General features: G+C 45.2%; 1 long non-coding RNA gene across 1 annotated transcript; it reads right to left on the bottom strand.

Moving 5' to 3' along the window:
- Nucleotides 1-11686: 11686 nt before the first annotated feature.
- LOC144495965 (uncharacterized) lies at nt 11687-21931 on the bottom strand. Its single transcript, XR_013498367.1, has 3 exons — nt 21668-21931; nt 13179-13236; nt 11687-11734 (listed from the first exon to the last, which is right to left on the bottom strand). It is a non-coding gene; the product is annotated as an uncharacterized LOC144495965 (long non-coding RNA).
- Nucleotides 21932-21990: the final 59 nt, after the last annotated feature.

Below are 21990 nucleotides of genomic sequence, written 5' to 3'. Positions count from 1 at the left end.
GGGGGGGGGGGGGGGGGGGGGGGCGGGGTGGTGGAAGTGGGTGTGTGTGTGTGTATGTGTAGAACATAGGCTGGGATCATCGGGTTCCGCTGAAGGTGACACCTCCTCCCCCTCACCCCTACGGCGGCTTCCCCAGTGGAATGGCCGGCAAGCAACACAAATGGTCATCAACTTCAGTGGGTCCAGAAGATCCGACCAGGGAGGGGGGGGGTTCGTTAAAATCAGAGCCAGGCCATTCATAGATGATGCCAGGAAACACCTCTCCACATAAAGAGTAGTGGAGCAAGGAAGGTCAGTGGAATAAGAGACTTCGGAGAAGATTGACTTGTAGGAAAATGTAAGAAATGAAAGACTGTTTTATATTTACACTGGCACATGTCACTCAACATGTTTTAATTATCTGAACCACAATAATATGTTTCGCAGGCCCTGAAAAATATGCAACCAAACATCACAAGACCAGTTAATTATAACGTCATCTATCAGATGCAGTTTTAAAATTATTTGCTGCCTTTTCAGAGTGTGCTAACTTGATTTGCACTTTTCAAAAACACAACTCCCTTTGTGAGTCTGACAAAAGACAAAGTCCATTTTGCCACCACTAATCATCAAATGAAACCTTTCATAGGGCATTACATCATTGCATCCTTGGGCTACGAACTGAAATGTAAATGGCCTTAACAAAGTCCTGTGATTAAACCACACGACAATCTACAAACTACTGTTATCTCATTTGCACCCTTCTTCCCCCGTTTCCACTAAGCCTCATAAACATTCGACATCACGACAAAACTCTGTACTCAGTCACGAGGAGTGGCGAAAGATGGTCTCTGTTTGGTTTCTCTGAGTATCTATGTAACGTCACATTTAACATCCTGCTCCAGCCATTGCTATAAATCACAATATTGAATATCTTGATCTCCCTTGATGATCTCTCTCAATGACCTACATACAGTAACTCAGGCTACAATAAGATGGTGGATATCTTACAGGGCTGATAAACCAAAGATCCGGGGAATTGAAATCCACCTAATTAAACAGATCTGGAATTAAGAAAATAATAAAATTCTACAATCAGTAACAGTGTCCATGAAACTACCAGTGACCATGAACCCATAGGTCATAGAACCCTACAGTGCAGAAGGAGGCCATTCAGCCTATCAAGTCTACACCAACCATAATCCCACACAGGCCCTATCCCCATAACCCCATGCATTTAACAAAGAACAAAGAAAATTACAGCACAGGAACAGGCCCTTTGGCCCTCCAAGCCTGCACTGACCATGCTGCCCGACTTAACTAAAACCCCCTACCCTTCTGGGGACCACATCCCCCTATTCCCATCCTATTCATATATTTGTCAAGATGCCCCTTAAAAGTCCCCCAGCTAGTCCCCCTGACAATTAGGGGCAATTTAGCATGGCCAATCCACCTAACCCGCACATTTTTAAACTGCGGGAAGAAACCGGAGCACTCAGAGGAAACCCACACAGACACGGGGAGAATATGCAAACTCCACACAGACGGTGACCCAAGCCGAGAATCGAACCCAGGCTCCTGACGCTATGAGGCAGCAGTGCTAAACACTGTGCCACCTTGCCTCCCCAAATCTCACGAACGTCCTTCAGGAAAGGAAATCTGCCATCCTTACCTGGTCTGGTCTACATGTGACTCCGGAGCCACAGCAACATGGTTGACTCTTAACCACGCTTCTGAAATGGCCCAGCAAGCCACTCAATTATATTTAAGAAGGTGGCTCACAAAACCTTTTCAAGGGTAATTAGGGGTGGACGATAAATGCTGGCCTAGCCTGCGACACCCACATCCCGTGAGATAAATAGAAAAAAAGTTTGAAGATCAGATTTAAGGTAGAAATCCAACTTTCCCTTACATTTTTCATTCATTTGCCCCCTCTCTAGCCTCCTGTAGCTCCCTCCAGCTGCCCGGATCCTATCATAAAGCTTGGGATGGCTAATTACTTGTAAACCTGCTTCTCTGTGCATGCTGATGTCTTGGCTCTAAAATTGGCCTATAGTCCTTCAATAGGCCCTCTGCATTCAGAAGCATGAAGAAAGCTTGACTCAAACTGCAAGGAGATTCCAATTCCTTCCATTCATGGGCTGACAATGCTTCTGTGCTCATTCACAGTAACTGGGGTCACTGTAGCATAGTGGATCTGTCATTGCTTGGGGCTCCGAAAGCTTGTGTGGCTTTTGCGACCAAATAAACCTGTTGGACTTTAACCTGGTGTTGTTAAACTTCTTACTGTGTTTACCCCAGTCCAACGCCGACATCTCCACATCATTGCACCAGTAACTCAGAGTCTGGTCAGAGCATCCAGAGACAAGATTATGAGGGGCATGGACAGAGTGGATAGTCAGAAGCTTTTTCCCAGGGTGGAAGAGTCAATTACTAGGGGGCATAGGTTTGAGGTGCAAGGGGCAAGGTTTAAAGGAGATGTACGAGGCAAGTTTTTGTACACAGAGGGTGGTGGGGGCCTGGAGCTCATTGCCAGGGGTGGTAGTGGAAGCGGATACGATAGTGACTTTTAAGGGGCGTCTGGACAAATACATGAATAGGATGGGAATAGAGGGATGTGGTCCCCAGAAGGGTAGGGGGTTTTCGTTCAGACGGGCAGCATGGTCGGTGCAGGCTTGGAAGGCCGAAAGGCCTGTTCCTGTGCTGTAATTTTCTTTGTTCTTTGTGAGTTCTAATCCCACCACAGCAGCTGGGGAATTTAAATCCAGTGAATTCAATAAAGCTGGATTCAGTAGTGGTGTGACTATGTCAGACTATCATAAAAACCCACCTGCCTCACGACTCTCCCCCCTTTCGGGATCTGCTGTCCTTTACCCAGTCTGGCCTACATGTGACTCCAGACCCACAGCAATGTGGTTGACACTTGACTGCCCTCTGCAATGTCCTCGCAAGCCACTCAGCTGTATCAGAAAATGTGACAGAAAAAGCTATAATCTGCACGGAGGGATGTCTCATAGAAATCCTACAGTGCAGAAGGAGGCCATTCGGCCCATCGAGTCTGCACCGACCACAATCCCACCCAGGCCCTACCCCCACATATTTTACCCGCTAATCCCTCTAACCTATACATCCCAGGACTCTAAGGGGCAATTTTTTTTTTTTTAACTTGGCCAATCAACCTAACCCGCACATCTTTGGACTGTGGGAGGAAACCGGAGCACCCGGAGGAAACCCACGCAGACACGAGGAGAATGTGCAAACTCCACACAGACAGTGACCCGAGCCGGGAATCGAACCCGGGACCCTGGAGCTGTGAAGCAGCAGTGCTAACCACTGTGCTACCGTGCCGCCTCACTAACACCTTCTCAAGGGAAAAAATGCTGGTCTTTCCAGTGATTCCCACATCCTGTGAATGAATTCAGAACAAATTGAGTCTCGGGCCAGAATTTTACCGCCTCGCCCGCTCCAGAATCGGGATGGGCGAAGCTCGCTGAACGGAATTCTCTGTTGGCCTCGGGCGGGACTTTAGGAGCCTCACCCGAGTGAGGTCGTAAAATCCCGCCCTAGAGGTTCACGCCGTGATCTGGAAAATATTTATCTCTTCATCAGCATCTAAAAACTGATGACCTGGTCGATATCAGACTTCTATCTGTGGGAGTTTGTTGTGTGCAAATTGGCTGTCCTACATTATTATGAGTACACTTCAAAAGTACACTGTTGGCTGTAAAGTACTTTGGGATGATGGCTTTGGGATACTTTGCATGATTCACAAAGAACAAAGAGAAGTACAGATCGGGAACAGGTCCTTCGGCCCTCCAAGCCTGCACCGACCATGCTGCCCGACTGAACGAAAACCCCCTACCCTTCCGGGGACCATATCCCTCCATTCTAATCTTATTCATGTATTTGTCAAGACACCCCTTAAAACTCACAATCGTATCCGCTTCCACTACCTCCGCCGGCAGCGAGTTCCAGGCTCCCACCACCCTCTGTGTAAAAAACTTGCCTCGTACATCTCCTTTAAACCTTGCCCCTCACACCTTAAACCTATGCCCCCTAGTAATTGAAATGAAAGGTCTTTCTTTCTTTGATCAGTTTATTATGAAAAACCACAAATTGTATAGAATCATAGAATCCCTACAGTACAGAAGGAGGCCATTCAGCCCATCGAGTCTGCACCGACCACAATCCCACCCAGGCCCTATTCCTGTGACCGCACACAATTACTCTGCTAATCCCCCTGACACTAAGGGGCAATTCAGCATGGCCAATCAACCTAACTCGCACACCTTTGGACTGTGGGAGAAAACCGGAGCATCCGGAGGAAACCCATGCAGACACGGGGAGAAAGTTCAAACTCCACACAGACAGTGACCCAAGGCCGAAATTGAACCGGGTCTTTGGCACTGTGAGGCAGCAGTGCGAACCACTGTGCCACCCTGTAGACCGAGATGTAACTTTCCAATTAATTATGTTGGCACTAGTCATTCAGCTCATCTGCTCTGACTGGACATAGATTTCACCAGCTCTCAAGCAAGTTAGCAATCGGAACTCCTCAGTGAAGCCTTAAAATAAAAGTGTATTTATTGTCACAAGTAGGCTTACATTAACACTCCAATGAAGTTATTGTGAAAATCCCCTAATCGTCACACTTCACCGCCTGTTGGGTACACTGAGAGAGAATTTAGCACGGCCAATCCACCTAACCTGCACATCTTTTGGACGGTGGGAGGAAACCGGAGCACCCGGAGGAAGCCCACACAGACGCGGGGTGAATGTGCAAACTCCGCACAGACAGTGACCCAAACCAGGAATCGAACCCGGGTCCCTGGTGCTGTGAGGCAGCAGTGCTCACCACTGTGCCGCCATGCCCCCATGGCTGGGAGAAGGCGATTGTGAATAACAGTGTGCATCCCTGGCCTATTGTGCCCAAGCTGTCAGTCCTTTGACCAGGCAAAGGCACTGGCAGCAGTTACTGAGATGTCCATTGACTTGGAGTACCACATACTCCCAAAGGAAAGAGTTCATATGGTAACAAGTGACCTCAGGCAAGGGTTGAGTGGAAGGCCAAGAAGTGGTGGAGGTTAGGGGGAGCGGTGGGGAGCTTGGCACATGTGATTTGTTTTAAAAAAACAAAAAGAACAGCTGTTGCTCCGATTTTGGGATTTGACAGCTTGTACTTTCAACCCACTTCATCCATAATTGTGTTCCACTGAGATCCATGTGTTCCCATTTGAAGCATAATTTTTCCAGGCTGTCAAAACTGGACGCAATGTTTCTCCCGCAGATGCAGTCCGTGTCGTAAGTATGTACTGATTGAAATATTAATAACTCTCACAAAATTGCAGAGTGTCTACATCGCATTCACTCCTGGTGTGAGCATTTCAGGTTTACCCAGTATTGAGACCCAATTAATGATTATGGGAATTACAAAAGAAACAAGTGAGCTTAAGAATGAAGTAGCCTCAACAGTGCCATTCCTGAAATATATAGTTCTCCATGTTAGAGCCAAATGTTTAACAGGAATTAGTGCATTTTTATGCTTATGAAGGCGTCAGTGCTCGGAAGGGGTACTGAAGGCAACACCAAGTCCCCTCAGATCAGCTAAAGTTTTAAAGTTTATTTATTAGTGTCACAAGTAGGCTTACATTACCACTGCAATGAAGTTACTGTGAAAATCCCCGAGTCGCCACACTCCAGCGCCTGTTCGGGTACACTGAGGGAGAATTTAGCATGGCCAATGCATCCTAACTAACACGTCTTTCACTCTGTGGGAGGAAACCGGAGCACCCAGAGGAAACTCATGCAGACACGGGGAGAATGTGCAGACTCCACACAGACAGTGACCCAAGCCGGGAATCGAACTCAGGTCCCTGGCGTTGTGAGGCAGCAGTGCTAAACACTGTGGCATAGGTCAGGGCTAGAGCAAAACTTCATTTACCCCAATTCCAATAATGAGAAAGGAACCCCATCTTACACAGCAATAGCTTTTTCTTTCCCTTCTACATCTGGCTAGCCTCGCGAAATCTCAAGATTACCAAGTTAATGCCAGATTTGTCCGCTAGGAAGTTGTCAGCAGCTGGTCAGACTCATTTGGCTGATCACAACAAGAGCCTACATTTACATTGCAGTGAAATGTCACATAGCACAGGTATGTCGTAGCGTTTTGGCTCTGGAGGAGGTTACTGAGATTGGGAAGGGCGAGGCAATGGAAGGGTCTGAAGATTTAAAGATGGTGGCTTTGGCAGAACACAGGTCAAGGTGGACCACCCTGCAACCAGCAGCGAGGGGAGCTACCAGAGGAACTTGAACATCATGCTAAGCTAATGCAGCAGCCACTGTTTTTGGAACTAATTACATAAATGTTCGAATGAAGGCATGGAATATCCATTTCATTATCAAGTGTGATATCAGCTACGAATTAGTTACTAGCGCTTCTGGAAGTCACTGTCGAGACATGGGCCATCATTTTATGTTGATCAGGTGGGCGTGCGCCCGGCCTGGAAGCATATGTACTTGCGGGAGAAGACAAGCGTGCATCCCGACATCATCACACACTATTTTGGACAGGAGATGCACGCGACAGTCAGAAGCACATTCGCCAACAATCAAGCAGATGATTGAGCCCGTTAAGGGGCCAAGTGAATGCAATTTTACATGACCCATCTACTTTTACAGGCCAATGGGTCAGGCGGCCTTTACATTTTAGCTTTAATCTCGAACCAAAGTGGGATGAGTTAAAAGAAAATGCCTGAGGACTGTCACAGAATAGAATCATAGAAACCTGCAGTTCAGAAAGAGCCATTCAGTCCATCACATCTGCACCGACCACAATCCCACCCAGGCCCTATCCCCATAACCCCATGTATTTACCCTAGCTAGTCCCCCCGATACTAAGGGGCAATTTAGCATGGCTGATCCACCTAACCCGCACATCTTTGGGCTATTTGAGGAAACTGGAGCACCAAGAGGAAGCCCACACAGACACGGGGAGAATGTGCAAACTCTACACAGGCAGTGACCCAAGCCGGGAATCAAACCCAGCTCCCTGGCGCTGTGAGACAGCAGTGCTAACCACTGTGCCACCGTGCCACCGTGCTGCCCCAATATGGAGATTAAGGCTCTGCTGTCTGTGTGTGACTGTGTTGCCTGGACACTCGTGGCATAGTTTTGGCGTCAATATTTATTTTTCCCGGTTCAGCGGCTCCCTGAGGCAGCTCCGCAGTGGCTGTTTTCCTGAGGGAGTACATCAGATACGCCAGCCCGCACCCTCCCTGTACTTGGTGCTCACCCTCTTCCCAGCTCCCCGCCACTCCTCAACCTTTCACAGAATGTGTTTCATGTTGGATGCCCCTTAATCAGCCAGTCAGCGTCAAATTGCACCCCGGGGACACGTACCTGTTTCACGTCAACTTCCAGGCTCCGCGAGTGGATGAAAAATTCAGGCTGTAGGAAACATAGGAGCAGATGTAGACCATTTGGTCCATTCAGTTAGATCAAGGCTGAACATCTACCTCAGTATCACTCTCCCGTGCTATCTCCATATCCCTTGATGTCATTGGGGCAGCATGGTGGCACACTGGTTAGCACTGTTGCCTCAGGGATGGCGGGACTGATGTATGAGGAGAGATTGGCTAGGTTAGGATTGCTTTTGCTGGAGTTCAGACGAATGAGGGAGGATCTCCGGGAGACTTATAAAATTCTAACAGGACTAGACAGGGTAGATGCAGGGAGGATATTCCCGATGGTGGGGGAATCCAGAACCAGGGGTCACAGTCTGAGGATTCGGGGTAGACCATTTAGGACAGAGGTGAGGAGACATTTTCTCATCCAAGGAGTGGTGAACCTGTGGAATTCATTACCACAGGAAGTAGTTGATGCCAAAACATTGGATGTATTCAAGTGGCGACTAGATACAGCACTTGAGGCGAATGGGATCAAAGGTTATGGGGAGAAAGCAGGATTAGGCTATTGAGTTGGACGATCAGCCATGATCGTGATAAATGGAGGAGCAGGCTCGAAGGGCTGAATGGCCTCCTCCTGCTCCTATCTTCTATTTTTTTATGTTTCACAGCGCCAGGGATCCAGGTTCAATTCCGTCCTTGGGTCACAGTCTGTGTGGAGTTTGCACGTTCTCCCCGTGTCTGCGTGGGTTTCCTCCGGGTTCTCCGCTTTCCTCCCACACTCCAAAGATGTGCGGGTTAGGTGGATTGACCGTGATAAGTTGCCCCTTAGTGTGTCAAGATGTGTAGGTTAGGTGGATTATCCATGTGTGGGGTTACGGGGATAAGGCGGGGGAGAGGGCCTGGGTAAAATGCTCTGTCAGGGAGTCAGTGCAGACTTGATGGGCCAAATGGCCTCCTTTGGCACTGCAGGGATTCTATGAAATCTGTCTTGAACATGCTCATTGATTGAGCTACCACTCTGGGGTTCGAGAATTGCAAAGATTCACTACCCTCTGAATGAAGCAATTCCTCCTCATCTCAACCCTAAATAACCTGCCTCTTATGCTGAGTGTTGCTTTGCAAAGTGTTGTTGCACAGTGCTCTCTGTGAGCCTCTCAGTAAACGTATTCAGCCTAGTGCTGGTGCAATTTATAGTCATTAATACTCATCAACTGTTGCAAAGTTAACAAGTTCACGGCAAATACTCATCTTCAGAAATTATTTATTATTCAAAATTTTGATTAATAAATCAGCTGGTATTTTTAAGAGTGGTTTCAGGCCACATTTTTCTGTTCTTTTGATAACCGTAGTGAAAGGATGAATCAATGCCAGTGGAAAGCATGAATGGATATTCATCTGTATCTAATGTTACTTTGACGATTACTGTTACGTGTTAACTGAAAACAAGAAAAAAGATACCAAAGAAAATACTGTTGCTTGTTCAATGCCTGGCAAAAAACAGAACTTTGTTGCATTTCATCTGAGGCGGTTGGGGGTTTGGGGGCAAACGGTGTCAGGGAGGAAGCATCAAAAAATTTGTCCTGAATTCTGGTTTCAAGGTCCTTAGCGGATGAAAGGATTCCTAAGTGTCAAAACTGTAGTGTTTAAGTGCTAAAATGAGGGATTGCTGTCTTAATAATGGAACCATGCTCTATATGTTAAGAACAGTTTTTTATTGTCACAAGTAGGCTTACATTAACAGCACAATGAAGTTACTGTGAAAATTCATAATAGTGTTAATATAAGTTTACTTGTGGCAATAAAAAAAACTGTTCTTAACATATAGAGCATGGTTCCATTAACTTTTGCTGATATACGACTACATTTCAGACATCATGGGTGGCACGGTGGCACAATGGTTGGCGCTGCTGCCTCACAGCGCCAGGGACCCAGGTTCAATTCCGGCCTCGGGTCACTGACTGTGTGGAGTCTGTACATTCTCCCCATGTCTACATGGGTTTCCTCCGAGCACTCCGGTTTCCTCTCACAGTCCAAAGATGTGCGGATTATGTTGATTGGCCATGCTAAATTGCCCCTTACTGTCAGGGGGAATAGCTAGGGTAAATATGGGGTGTGGGGGGGGGGGGGGTGTTACGGGGATAGGGCCTGGGTGGGATTGTTGTTGGTGCAGGCTCGATGGGCCGAATGGCCTCCTTATGCACTGTCGGGATTCTATGATTCTAGGAAGCAAGTTCTACGAATTCTCATTACTGATTAATTGGTGTTATATGTAAATCAGGGCTTTGGCAAGGCTTATCTTTATCTCATAACAGTTGTTAGGATTGTAAATTCACTGCACCATATATGTGTGTAAATAAATACACACCTGGCTATCATGCAGCTTGTAACTTTCTCCAAGTTCTGATGAAGGATTGTGACTTGGAATATTGAGTCTATTTCTCTCATTGCAGATGTAGTTGGGTCTGTAAGCATTTCCAGCATTTTCTGTTTTTAATTTCTAACTTCCTACAGTTTTGTGTGTCTTGCGGGGTTTTCTGACCATAGTCTGTGCAGATACAATTATAAAAAAGCACAGATCTGTGAAATGAGAACACCTTGGTGTAAGTCCTAGCCTCTCCTCCTTGAAGATGCTGCTGAAAATCTACCTCTTTTGTCATGCCTTTGGTCACCAATCCTACTGTAAGTTTATAAGTTCATTTATTTGTGTCACAAGTAGGTTTACATTAACACTGTAATGAAGTTACTGTGACAATCCTTTAGTTGCCACACTCCGGCGCCTGTTTGGGTACACTGAGGGAGAATTTAGCATGGCCTATGCATCTAACCAGCACGTCTTTCGGACTGTGGGAGGAAACCATAGCACCCAGAGGAAACCCACGCAGACATGGGGAGAACGTGCAAACTCCGCACAGACAGTGACCCAAGCTGGGAATCGAACGCGGGTCCCTGGCACTGTGAGGCAGCAGTGCTAATCACTGTGCTAGTCGCCACACTCTGGCGCCTGTTCACACCCATGTTTCTAACTTCATCCCCCCTCCTTCCCCACTGTCTCAGGGCTGAACCGGATCATTCGCCACCTCAAGTTATGAGCTGAGCTTTCAACTGCGAACCGTCTTCACACAAGGGCAACTTATTTCTACCTTGGCAACATCACCTGCTCCTGTCTGTGTCTCAGCCCATCTGCCGCTGAACCTCTGGAAGGCGGCCTTCACGACACGCAACGGCACAGAGTCGCTGAGCAGAAACTGATAGCCAAGTTCCACACACATGAGGACGTCCTCAACCAGGATATTGGGTTCATGTCACACTATCTGTAATCCCCACAGCTTGCCTGGACTTGCAGAATTTCACTGGCTGTCCTGTCTGGAGACAATACACATCTCTTTGACCTGTCTTGGTGCTCTCTCCACTCACAGTGTTTGTACCTTTAAGACTTGATTAGCTGTAAGCATTAGCATTCCAACCATTATTCTGTAAATTGAGTTTGTGTCTTTATATGCCCTGTTTGTGAACAGAATTCCCACTCACCTGAAGAAGGAGCTTAAGGCTCCGAAAGCTTGTGGCTTTTGCTACCAAATAAAGCTGTTGGACTTTAACCTGGTGTTGTTAAACTTCTTACTGTGCTTACCCCAGTCCAACGCCGGCATCTCCACATCATATAAATGCAAGCCATTGTTGTTATTTTGTTTAAGCATTAGTCTCTTGAAAGCCTCAAGTGCTTCTATTGGAGTTCCTCTGTTAAGTGTCCAGAACCAGGGGTCACAGTCTGAGGATGCGGGGTAGACCATTTAGTACGGAGATAAGGAGACATTTCTTCACCCAAAGAGTGGTGAGCCTGTGGAATTCATTACCACAGGAAGTAGTTGATGCCAAAATACTGAATGTATTCAAGAGGCGGCTAGATATAGCACTTGGGATGAACTGGATCAAAGGTTATGGGGAGAAGGCAGGATTAGGCTATTGAGTTGGACAATCAGCCATGATCATGATGAATGACAGAGCAGGATCGAAGGGCCGAAAGGCCTCCTCCTGCTTCTATCTTCTATGTTTCTATGTAAGTGTATAATACCCAGAATAATTTGAATACCAGTCTATCATTTAATACTTATTTGTACATAATGTATATCTAAATAACAGATTAATGGCCTTGTTTTCACCTTTTCAAATACCAATCTGATAATTGTTTGTCTAAATAGGTCCATTTAACACCTCATTATTCATGAACCACTCATCTCTTCAATGGAGCAGTGTAACATAAGGACTGTGGGTTGAATCTGGACCACCTGATTATTCATCCAGCCCACAATGTACATTTCAAATTCTGAACAGACAACCCATAACTAGCGCTCCTAAAAAAAACAAATAAAACATTAACCCTTCAGATTATAAAACCTTCAAGCTTTATATGCATTTTTTTCACAAAAACCTGTTGGCAAATGATGTCCTTCAGACATGAAGCAATTCTTAACTTGCCACTCTATAAGCACTATTTGAAGAAGTGTAAAGTCAATTCTGCTTTTGTTGTCATTTCTGATGCATGTATGGGAATTGTTTTTTTGTTTAATAAGATCATATATTTTCATAATTTCAAGGCCAAAAATGTACTGCATTTATTCAAATTCACATAAATGATTCAATGATAGCAATAACATTTACTATGCAAATTGGTAATAGAGAGAAAAACAAACTGCCTGGATATATTGTCAATAGTAAAAGAAACTCTAAAGGGAGCTTACAATAAAGTATTTAACATACAATCAAGTCCATGCAAATGCAAGCCACAAATCCTTTAGCCTCTCTCTCTCCTCCATTAAGAAATGTGTCACAAACTCCCATCCTGACCAAATTTTTGGACACATCTCCTTGACATCTGGTATCACATTTTGTCTGGTAATGCCCCTGTGAAGCACCTTGGGATGTTGGAGGTGCTATATAAATGCAAGCTGTTGTTGCAACAAGTATAGAACCAGTTCAGTCCTAAGTCAGGACATTTCTAGCCAAACCATGGCTACGGTGGGCAGCCCGGCCCAGTGGCACAGTGGTGAGCACTGCTGCCTCACAGCGCCAGGGACCCGGGTTCCATTCCTGGCTTGGGTCACTGTCTGTGTGGAGTTTGCACGTTCTCCCTGTGTCTGTGTGGGTTTCCTCTGGGTGCTCCGGTTTCCTCGCACAGTCCAAAAGATGTGCGGGTTTGGTGCATTGGCCATGCTAAATTACCCCTTAGTGACAGGGGGACTAGGGTCGGTGCAGACTCAATGGGCCAAATGGCCTCCTTCTGCACTGGGGGATTCTATGATTCAAGGATGTTATGCATCGCCTCATGATTACATGCATTGTATGCCACACCTCCAGTCAACTTAGATTAAACAATGCTAAATTGTCCTTTTCAAATTAGGATGTCACCTAACCCCCCCACCCCCCCCCCCCCCCCCCGCCCCCCCGGCCGTCACACCCCCACACACTCACACAGGTCACTTCCTGGCTTAAAGGGTGCATCTGCAACATACCATAAATCCACACTGATTTCAATCGGTAACTGGCATGAGAGTGGCATGGCTTAGCTTACCTTTCTGGAAGAGAACTATGTATTCTATCTATACTACAGATATTGGGGGCTCTGTACATGTCTTTTATAGGTGAGAACCAGCAATCTACTGCAGAATCCCTATAGTGCAGAGGGCCATTTGTCCCATTGAATCTGCACCAACTCTCCGAAAGAGCATCTTAACCCAGGCACACCCTCTTGCCCTATTCCCGAGACTCTGCACATTTACAGTGGCTAATCCACCTTACCTGCACATCTTTGACTGTAACCGAATTGTAAAACATTCTGCGGTTTTCCAAGTCTCGCCTATTATTGGAAATATATATCAATGACTTTGTAAGCAAATGTTCCCCATCTCACACTTCATAAAATCATACAGCACAGAAGGAAGCCATTCAGCCCATCATGCCTGTGTCAGCTCTTTGAAAGGGTTGTCCAAATTGTCTCACTCCCTGGTCTTTCCCTGTGGAGCTTCATTTTATTTTCCTTTTCAGGTATTTAATATCTTTGTTTTTAAAGTTACTAACAGACCTGCCTCCACTACCCTTTCTGGCAGTACATCCCTCATCATAATAAATCACTGCATTAAACACATGTTAGTAATGAAAGAAGTACAAAGTATGAAAAATTAGTTATTTGCTTAATACGCTACAATAAGAACATAGCAATTCTAAAATATTCAATCTATATATTAGGATATAAAATAATACACAGTGGTCAGCACTGCTGCTTCAAAGCATCAGGGACCCGGGTTCAATTCTCAGCTTGGGTCACTGTCTATGTGGAATTTGCATGTTCTCCCCATATCTGCGTGGGTTTTCTCCGGGTGCTCCAGTTTCCTTCCACAGTCCAAAGATGTGCAGGTTAGGTGGATTGGCCATGCTAAATTGCACCTTGGTGTCAGGGGGACTAGCTAGGGTAAATGCATGGGGGTAGGGCCTGGGCGGGTTTGTGATCGGTGCAGACCCGATGGGCTGAATGGCCTCCTTCTGCACTGTAGGATTCTATGAACTGGGAACTTTAGAATATAGAAATACCATAGAAAGAACAACAGGTAGCAATGAGGAATTATAAAGCTGTAACCAAATTGAAAAGTTCACATTAAGTCGCATGAAATACAGAGAAAAAGTCAACATCAGACTTTTGAATGGACCTACCTTGCATTAAGTTGATCTTTCTCTACAGCCTAGCTATGACTGTAACACTATATTCTGCACTCTCTCGTTTCCTTCTCTGTCAACGGTATGCTTTGTCTGTATAGCGCGCAAGAAACAATATTTTTCACTGTATGTTGATACATGTGACAATAATAAATCAAATCAAATCAGTTTATACCTGTCACCTGAACCTCGGGATTGAATTGCAATCCTGGAAATCATTCTTTCACTTGAATATTTGCGGGAATGGTCCTACGGTCCAGAATTGCAGGGCAAGTTTGATGATTTTGTTTTTCTCGGTATGCTGCAGTTCCCATCGGAATGTCAAGCGTTAACATTCCTTGTTGATAAAAAAATAAAGCAAGGATTGTCCAACCCTGTGGGCATGTATTCCCCCTCCCCCTTCCTCCCTGATGCTGTTGTTTCTGAAGCACCCTCCTCTGGACTGGTCCCTTGCAGATTTCTGTCTGTCATTGCGAGTAGAATGCACAGTAGCACAATTTGGAAAATAATGCAAGTTTATAAAGAGATAACGTGCAGTTGATTGGAAGGATTTACATAGTTGCTATTTATCAGAATGTCATAAATGTAACTTCTCAATATTGTTAGAATTGTCATGTTGTAAATAAACTCAAATAATCATTACCCTCGAAATATTTCCTTTAATGTTAGTAAAGGGGACCAATTCACTTGTATACAGGCAGTACTGGAGTACAAAACCAGCAAATTAACACTTTCACTTAACCTCTTACTCCAGGAGTTACATGTATGACATTCTGATAAATAGCAGATATGTAAATCCTTCCAATCAACTGCACATTATTTCTTTGTAAACTTGCATTATTTTCCAAATTGTGCCACTGTACATTCTTACTGCAATTCTGGGTCGGGGGGAGTCAGAGTTTATCCCAACCGACACTGGGCATTACTCAGGGTACACCCAAGATGGGATGCCAGTCCATTGCAGGGCACACACACAAAAACTGAGGGGCAAGTTAGTATGGCCAATCCACTGAACCTACACATCTTCGATAAAGGCAAAATGCAGCGGATGCTGGAATCTAGAACAAAAACAGAAAACGGTGAAAAATCTTAGCATACCAGACAGCATCTGTGGAGCTCTGACAAAGGCTCATCTAGACTTGAAACGTTGCCTTGTTTTCTCTCCACAGATGCTGTCAGACCTGCTGAGATTTTCCAGCATTTTCTGTTTTTTGCTGCACATCTTTGGACTGTGGGAGGAAGTACCAGAGGAAACCCGCACAGATGAGGGGAGAACATGCAAACTCCCAACAGGCAGGAACCTGAGGCTGGAATCGAACCCAAGTCCCTGGCACTGTGAGGCAGCAATGCTAACCACTGTGCCACCATGTCACCCCTAGCAAATTAACAGTTATGAATCATAAGTCTTGATAATGTTGATTAAAAGATGTATCAGAGATAATTGCATTAGAGGATTTTCTTTTTATAAAAAAGCTACTGATAACATTGTTTTTGAAACACCATTTAAAAAATAGCAATGTTCACTGTTTTACTGACTGATTGCGTGTTCAATTCTCAGAACAAAGAGCAGGAATTAACATAAAATAATCATGTCCATGCTCACGTGAAGAGGATTGTTAAACACAAAATCAGTGGAAAGGCTTGTATTTATATAGCACCTTTCACAACCACAGAGTGTCCCAAAGTGCCCGACAGCCAATGTTTGAAACGTAGTCGCTGTTGCAATGTAGGACATGTGAAAGTCAATTTGTGCACAGCAAGCTCCCGCAAACAGCAATGTGAAAACAACCAGATAATGGGCAAAAGTTTACCGTCCTGCCCGCTACAGGAATTGTAATGGGTGGGACATGAACCATGCAAAGGTCCATTGACCTTGGGCAGGTTTTTCTGGTCTTGACTGGAACTGGAAAATCCCACCCAATCTGTTTTTAATGATATAGGTTGAGGAATAAATATTGCCCGAGACACTGTGATAACTCCCCTGCTCTTGGTCAAAGTCACACCCTGGAATTTTTCACAGCCACTCGGGATGGCCGTGGCTGAATGCTTTATCTAAAAGATGACATTCTGAGGCAGTGAGGCACTCCCTCAGTCCTGCATTGTGAGTTCCAGCCTGGATCTTTGCACAAGGTTCTGTGGAATACAAAAGAGAAAATGCTGGAAGATCTCAGCAGGTCTGGCAGCATCTGTGGAGAGAAAAGAGCTGACATTTCGAGCCCAGATGACCCTTTGTCAAAGACACTATTGTCAAAGATAAAGGGTCGTCTGGACTCGAAACGTCAGCTCTTTTCTCTCCTTACAGATGCTGCCAGACCTGCTGAGATTTTCCAGCGTTTTCTCTTTTGGTTTCAGATTCCAGCATCTGCAGTAATTTGCTTTTATTTTCTGGGATACAACCTGAAGGTACAATCTTATGACTGAGAGGTGAGCTCCCTATCAACTGAAGGGCTGACCGGATGAACAGCTGACCTGGTGGAGGTGCCGAAAATTAGGAGCAATATTGAAGAAGGTAATCAGGATAACATTATCCCCAGTCAGGTCTAACTGAATTACAGACCGCCACTAGAAAGAATGAAGAGAACTTTTTAAAAAATCAGAGTAATTAAAACATGCCCCAGCAGAAACCATAGGGGTCTAGTTATTCAAAAGAAAAGTGGACAAGTGTCTGGGAACAAAATCATGAAAGAATGCAATGGAAGTGCGGCAGCATGGGATTTAGCCGACAATTTCAGAGAGGCTGAACCCAGATGGTTACTTTTTGTACAGTGAAATTCGGGGACAATTCACAAATGCATTGGTGCTGCACTAGAATGTGTCTTTAACCTGAGAGGCATAGCAGGGAAATGGCACGTTCGGTCCTCTTATTCTGCACAAGCCTCTCTCGCTCAGCCAGCCACTTGCTCTCAGCGATTTAAAGGGTCGTGGGTTCCCAAGACGTGTGGTGTGGCCGGGGTCAACATTTACTGGCTGGCAAACCAAACAAAGGACCGGGAGTGGGGACAGCACATCGGGGGAGATTAATATAAAAAAAACATGCAATATTTTAAAAGAAACCTCTTGGGCAACATGGGGAGAAAAACAGGATTATTTTTCTGTATTCGAAAAGACCAGATAAACTCGGTGGTCTTCGCTCCAAAGGTGGGGGGGGGGGGGGGGGGGTTAGATGTTTCCTGATGGAAGTTTTGCCAAAGTCCTGTAAAATCGGCCAAACTGCTCAGGGGAGCGGGTTGAGGGGGGTTCTAATACGGTCACAGTGGAAACTATCCTGGTACCTCCACTCCCTGCCCATCTTAAATAAAAAAGGCCCCTCCGTTGGCTTGATTTGCAATTCCAGGGTAAATATCCGCTATCCATTTGCAGAGGTGCTGACAGCGATACGGGAATAAAGGGGTGAATATTGAGTGGTGGACAGTGGGTCACTCACTCACTCACTGGGGCCAATTCCCATTTCCCTCTGGCGGGGCAGAGAACAATTTAAAACGCTGCATTGCCGCGTCTGTAGAAGGGGTCGTTTAGACCCGAAATTTTAACTGTTTCTCTCTCCACAGATGCTGCCAGACCTGCTGAGTTTATTCGGCATTTTCTGTTCTTGTAACCCCCCCCCCCCCCCCTCCCATCCCACAATATTATGTCCATTGGAAGATTGCAACACTAAAAACGGTGCGATCATCGAACTAGACTCGGTACTAGAAATCGTTCCTCACAGTGTCTGGGCAAGTGGAGAAAAAGGCTGTGTCAGGGTCCCCCTTTTACATTCAGCGTCTATTGGGTTTACACTGAACCCATGGGGAGTTTTTATTTTATTAAACTTAACAATTTGTTCTTTTGTTATATTTAAAAAGTGGTGTGGTGCATTACAATCCACGCCGTTGAAGTTCGAAGCATTTTTGACTCAGGCTAAACGCCCAGGATAAATTAAACCGCACCCTCAAAGGGTTAAATCGCACCGACCCTTTCAGAGGGTACATTGTCAACGCGGAATTGCAAATGTTAGCAACGTTTTGAGGGCTAATTATAACACGAATATCAAACGCAGTCTCCCTCTAATCCTCAGTTGAAACAATTCAACCTCCTCCTCTGTGATATTTAATATTAGAAATAAAGGTATATGTTACAAATGACACGTAGACCAATTTCTCCCCTCGAGAAGCGACAGACCCAAAACAAGTCAGAAAATAAAACTAATTTCAAAAGTTCCAATCTCTGGGAAAAAGCCTGCACCGAATAAAAAGTTTTTTTAAAAATCGGATTTGGATGAAAGGTTTTTTTTTAAAGAATTAAAATGACAAAATTAAAATTAGTTTCAGTTTTGTTTTTAATGCACGTGGGATGGAATTTAAAACGATGCTTTGGCAATGTTTAGATCTGCAAATCACCATCGCTCGCCAAGAGGACTGAGCGACTTGGTGCCCGAGATTGCACCTCGGAAGGGGAGATTCTGCAGTCCCCTGAGTTTTCAGATAGTTGAGAAACCGCCCCCCTCTCTCTCCCTCAGGTTGCCCAGCTGTGCAAGGGGCAACCCGCGTTCTCTGACTCTGATAACCTGCCATCATGTTAACTGGCCTTTTTGTGTGTGTGTGTGTGTCTCCTTGAACACGGTTCAAGGCAGTAAAAGCATGATGGGTCAATCACCTTTATTTAATCCAGGGAGAGAGAGAATGGAGAAGAGAGAGAGAGGGAAAGAGAGACAATGTATGTGTGTGCGTATAGAGAGAATGTGTCCCAAAGTTAAAAGGCGATCCGAATTCTCATACAGCAATCATGACCATTTGCCCCCCCCCCCCAATATTTTGTTTTCACATTTTAAATGATTTCATTCCCCTTCATCAACCTCCCTGAAAAAATAATTCAATACATTTTAACAGGAAATGTCCCCGCAGATCTGACACCCCCTGGATTATTGACTGATATTGAAACTGGCTACAAATTGATATGGGTAATTCGGCTGGGAATAAAGGAGGCGACAGCTTTCGGCTACCATTTCAAATGTGTCTCAACTACAATGCGTGCTTCTTACAGTGACTGTACAACTTGGCTGACATGCTTTTTTGGGGGGGTGTGGGGGGAGGTGGTATTGCCGCATCGCCTGCTCTGGTGAAGAATGTAAAAGGACCCTGTTTCTAACCTGCGACCGTCCCACAGCAAACTGCTTGCAACATTATACCCCCAATTCCTCAAAATATATATTTCCAGCTCTTCCGGGGGTGACAGAGTAGCAAGAATCCAGATGTCCTCACAGAAACTGTTGACTTAAAAATTCAGAAGCAAAGCACAAAAAGCAGCATCGACAATTCCAGGAACGCGGTAATTGAGAAAGTAATATTTATGAGAACAGCAAATGTGTCCAATTCCGTGTCCTGTCTAAATGCAGACCCCCACCACCACCAGCACCTGTCTTTTTGAAACCATAACATACCACTGATACAGTCACTGGAGCTCCCCAATTCGTCCCACGATTCCCAAGAGTTTTGCATTGTGTTAGATACCGGTAACAGAAAAGTTCGAAAAAAAAAATTGGAACCCATGTTTCCAACGCCTGTTTTTGTTTAAAAACAAACCTGTAAAATAAGTTTATTAAAAAAAATTCCGGGAGGTTTTTGTGAGGAGTAGCTGGGGTGGGACATGCACTGATAAAATGCAAATCTATTTCTGGCTATTTCGAAACAGAATTGAACTCATGGTTAAGGTGCACTGGTTGCGGGGGGATAAATACCTCCGGTGTTGGACCGTGAGGCAGACAACATTAAACTCTTGCCCTCTTTTCTCCAACCATTTCTGGTTAACGGCTCGGGAAAGGCTTGTTAAACATTACACCCAGTGTCACAGGTCAAATTTACAATTCCATTTTCGTGCGACACCGGGCAATCTCTGAAACAGATTGATATATAAAAGGGGACATTAAGATTATAGATTGTACAAGTCCCTCCCAAGAATCCGAACGCAGGCTTCACTCCCAAAGTAGTCTGCCAGTGGAAAGATATTCCGAATCCGAGCGTGTGGCGTGATTGGAATTGAAACATTAGGGACCTAATCCCATTTTAACCTCAAAACAATCGGATGAGAGATTCAGACATCTGTGTGCAAAATTTCCACCCCCACCCCCCTTTACTTTCCCTCCAAGAATTCTCCAAATGTGTAAATGCTGGTGATAAGCACCGTTTACGTGTGGAATAGCAGGGCATCTCTGTGTTGTTGAAGGAAACTTCGAGGGGCGAGGTGGTTCGAACGCGGGTTAAAATGCTTGCGTAGATCGAGCGAGGTGGTCGCTCTGGGGATGTAAGAAAGGTGCGAATTCATATGGGAGCACCCCCGCTCGCTCATATTGTATGAATAAAATGGGATCTGTACAGTTAAGGTCACTGTTCTACATTTGAGTGGAAAATGTGTCTTCACCATAATGCACGTGTAAACTGAACTGATCCCGGAGCTGTGGAATAGCAGGACATCTCTGCAAGTGTCCTTAACGCTAATCCGACAGGGGCTGCCCAGTACAAATGAAAGTGCGGCTTTAATTGTTAGTTATGTCTCCATATCGTAAAACATTATATAATACATACAGGTCAGAGCGTTTAGGCCCACACAAGTGTGGCTATATCTTACTGAAAGGCTTTACTAACGCAAGTGGCCACAATAATCCACAGGATTGCAATGACAGCGGGTGAAGATGTGGAGATACAGGAGTTTGAACCTCTTACGAAGAGGTAATAAGAAGCGCGGGGGGGGGGGGGGGGGGTTACAAATCCTACGAGTTGTCTTTTTTATCGCAATCTGTTTAGACACAATAGAAAGACGTCGAATCTCCTTATTGTTTTAGATATATAGATAGATATAATGTGATAGATATAATATTCAAATCAAGCCATTCGCTTCATAGAATAGAATAGAATCTCTGCAGTCTATTATTGGGGGGCAGAGAAAGAGAAAGAAAAATGGGCAAATCTATTCATTGCTGAAACTCAGTTGATTGCAATGAAAACATGCTTTGCCCAGTTACTGAAGGGCAGGGTTTGTGTGTGGAGTTGTGCAATACAGCACTGGATCATTTGTGTGTGTGTGTGTGTGTGGATGTACTGCCCCCAGTCAGTCAGTCAGTCTGCCTGTCAGTCAGCGTGAATGTATTTTTTTGTCAGTTTACAACCCACGTAAAGCCGTTCTTACAGCTGACGCACAGGCACTCGGAGACAGACAGACAGACAGATAGATAGATGGACGCTGGATCATGACGGCTGGATAACTGCACAGATGTTAGGGCGGAACCTGAAGTTGTTTTGGACGTATTAATTCCCACTTCCAACACTCAAGTGTAAGGGTGTCGGTCTGACTTTATATATATATATATATAGCCCTATATTCTCTAACCCCTCACCCCTCCTCATCCTCAACAATTTTTTCCCCGGTTCAACAGAGAAACTCAAGAGGAATTATTGGCATTTCTACCGGAGAGTCAAATTGTTTGCTGTATCATGTACACAGCCGCCTAAGCAAGCCTTTCCTGACTGAAGTTTCACTTCCAAAGCGACGCCGGGCAACATTCTGGGGAGAGAAAGAAAAGGTATTAACGATGGTCAGTAACTTACCGATTCCGGATCAATAGATTCACCCCCTCCTCTTCTTCCTCCCCCTTTCTCTCTCTCTCTCTCTCTCTCCGGAGGCAGAGCGAAGTTTGAGTGGCGGCGACTTTTTTCTCCTGTTCTATCCAGAGGCCTTCGAGACGGTGCGAGGGTCAAGAACATGTTAACCAGAGGGCGGTGAGAAACACGCCGAAAAGCAGCAGGCAAGCAAGCCAGGAGTCCCCTGCTGGATAACCTCCCTGCCTGCCAAAGCAAAACTGGACACTCTATAGATACTGGGGAAGAGAGAGAGAGAGAGAGAGCAACAGGGAGAGAAAAACAAAATACGG

Source organism: Mustelus asterias, chromosome 7, assembly GCF_964213995.1.
Source record: "Mustelus asterias chromosome 7, sMusAst1.hap1.1, whole genome shotgun sequence".
Taxonomy (NCBI): Eukaryota; Metazoa; Chordata; class Chondrichthyes; order Carcharhiniformes; family Triakidae; genus Mustelus; species Mustelus asterias.
This window is presented reverse-complemented; position numbering and strand designations above follow the sequence as displayed.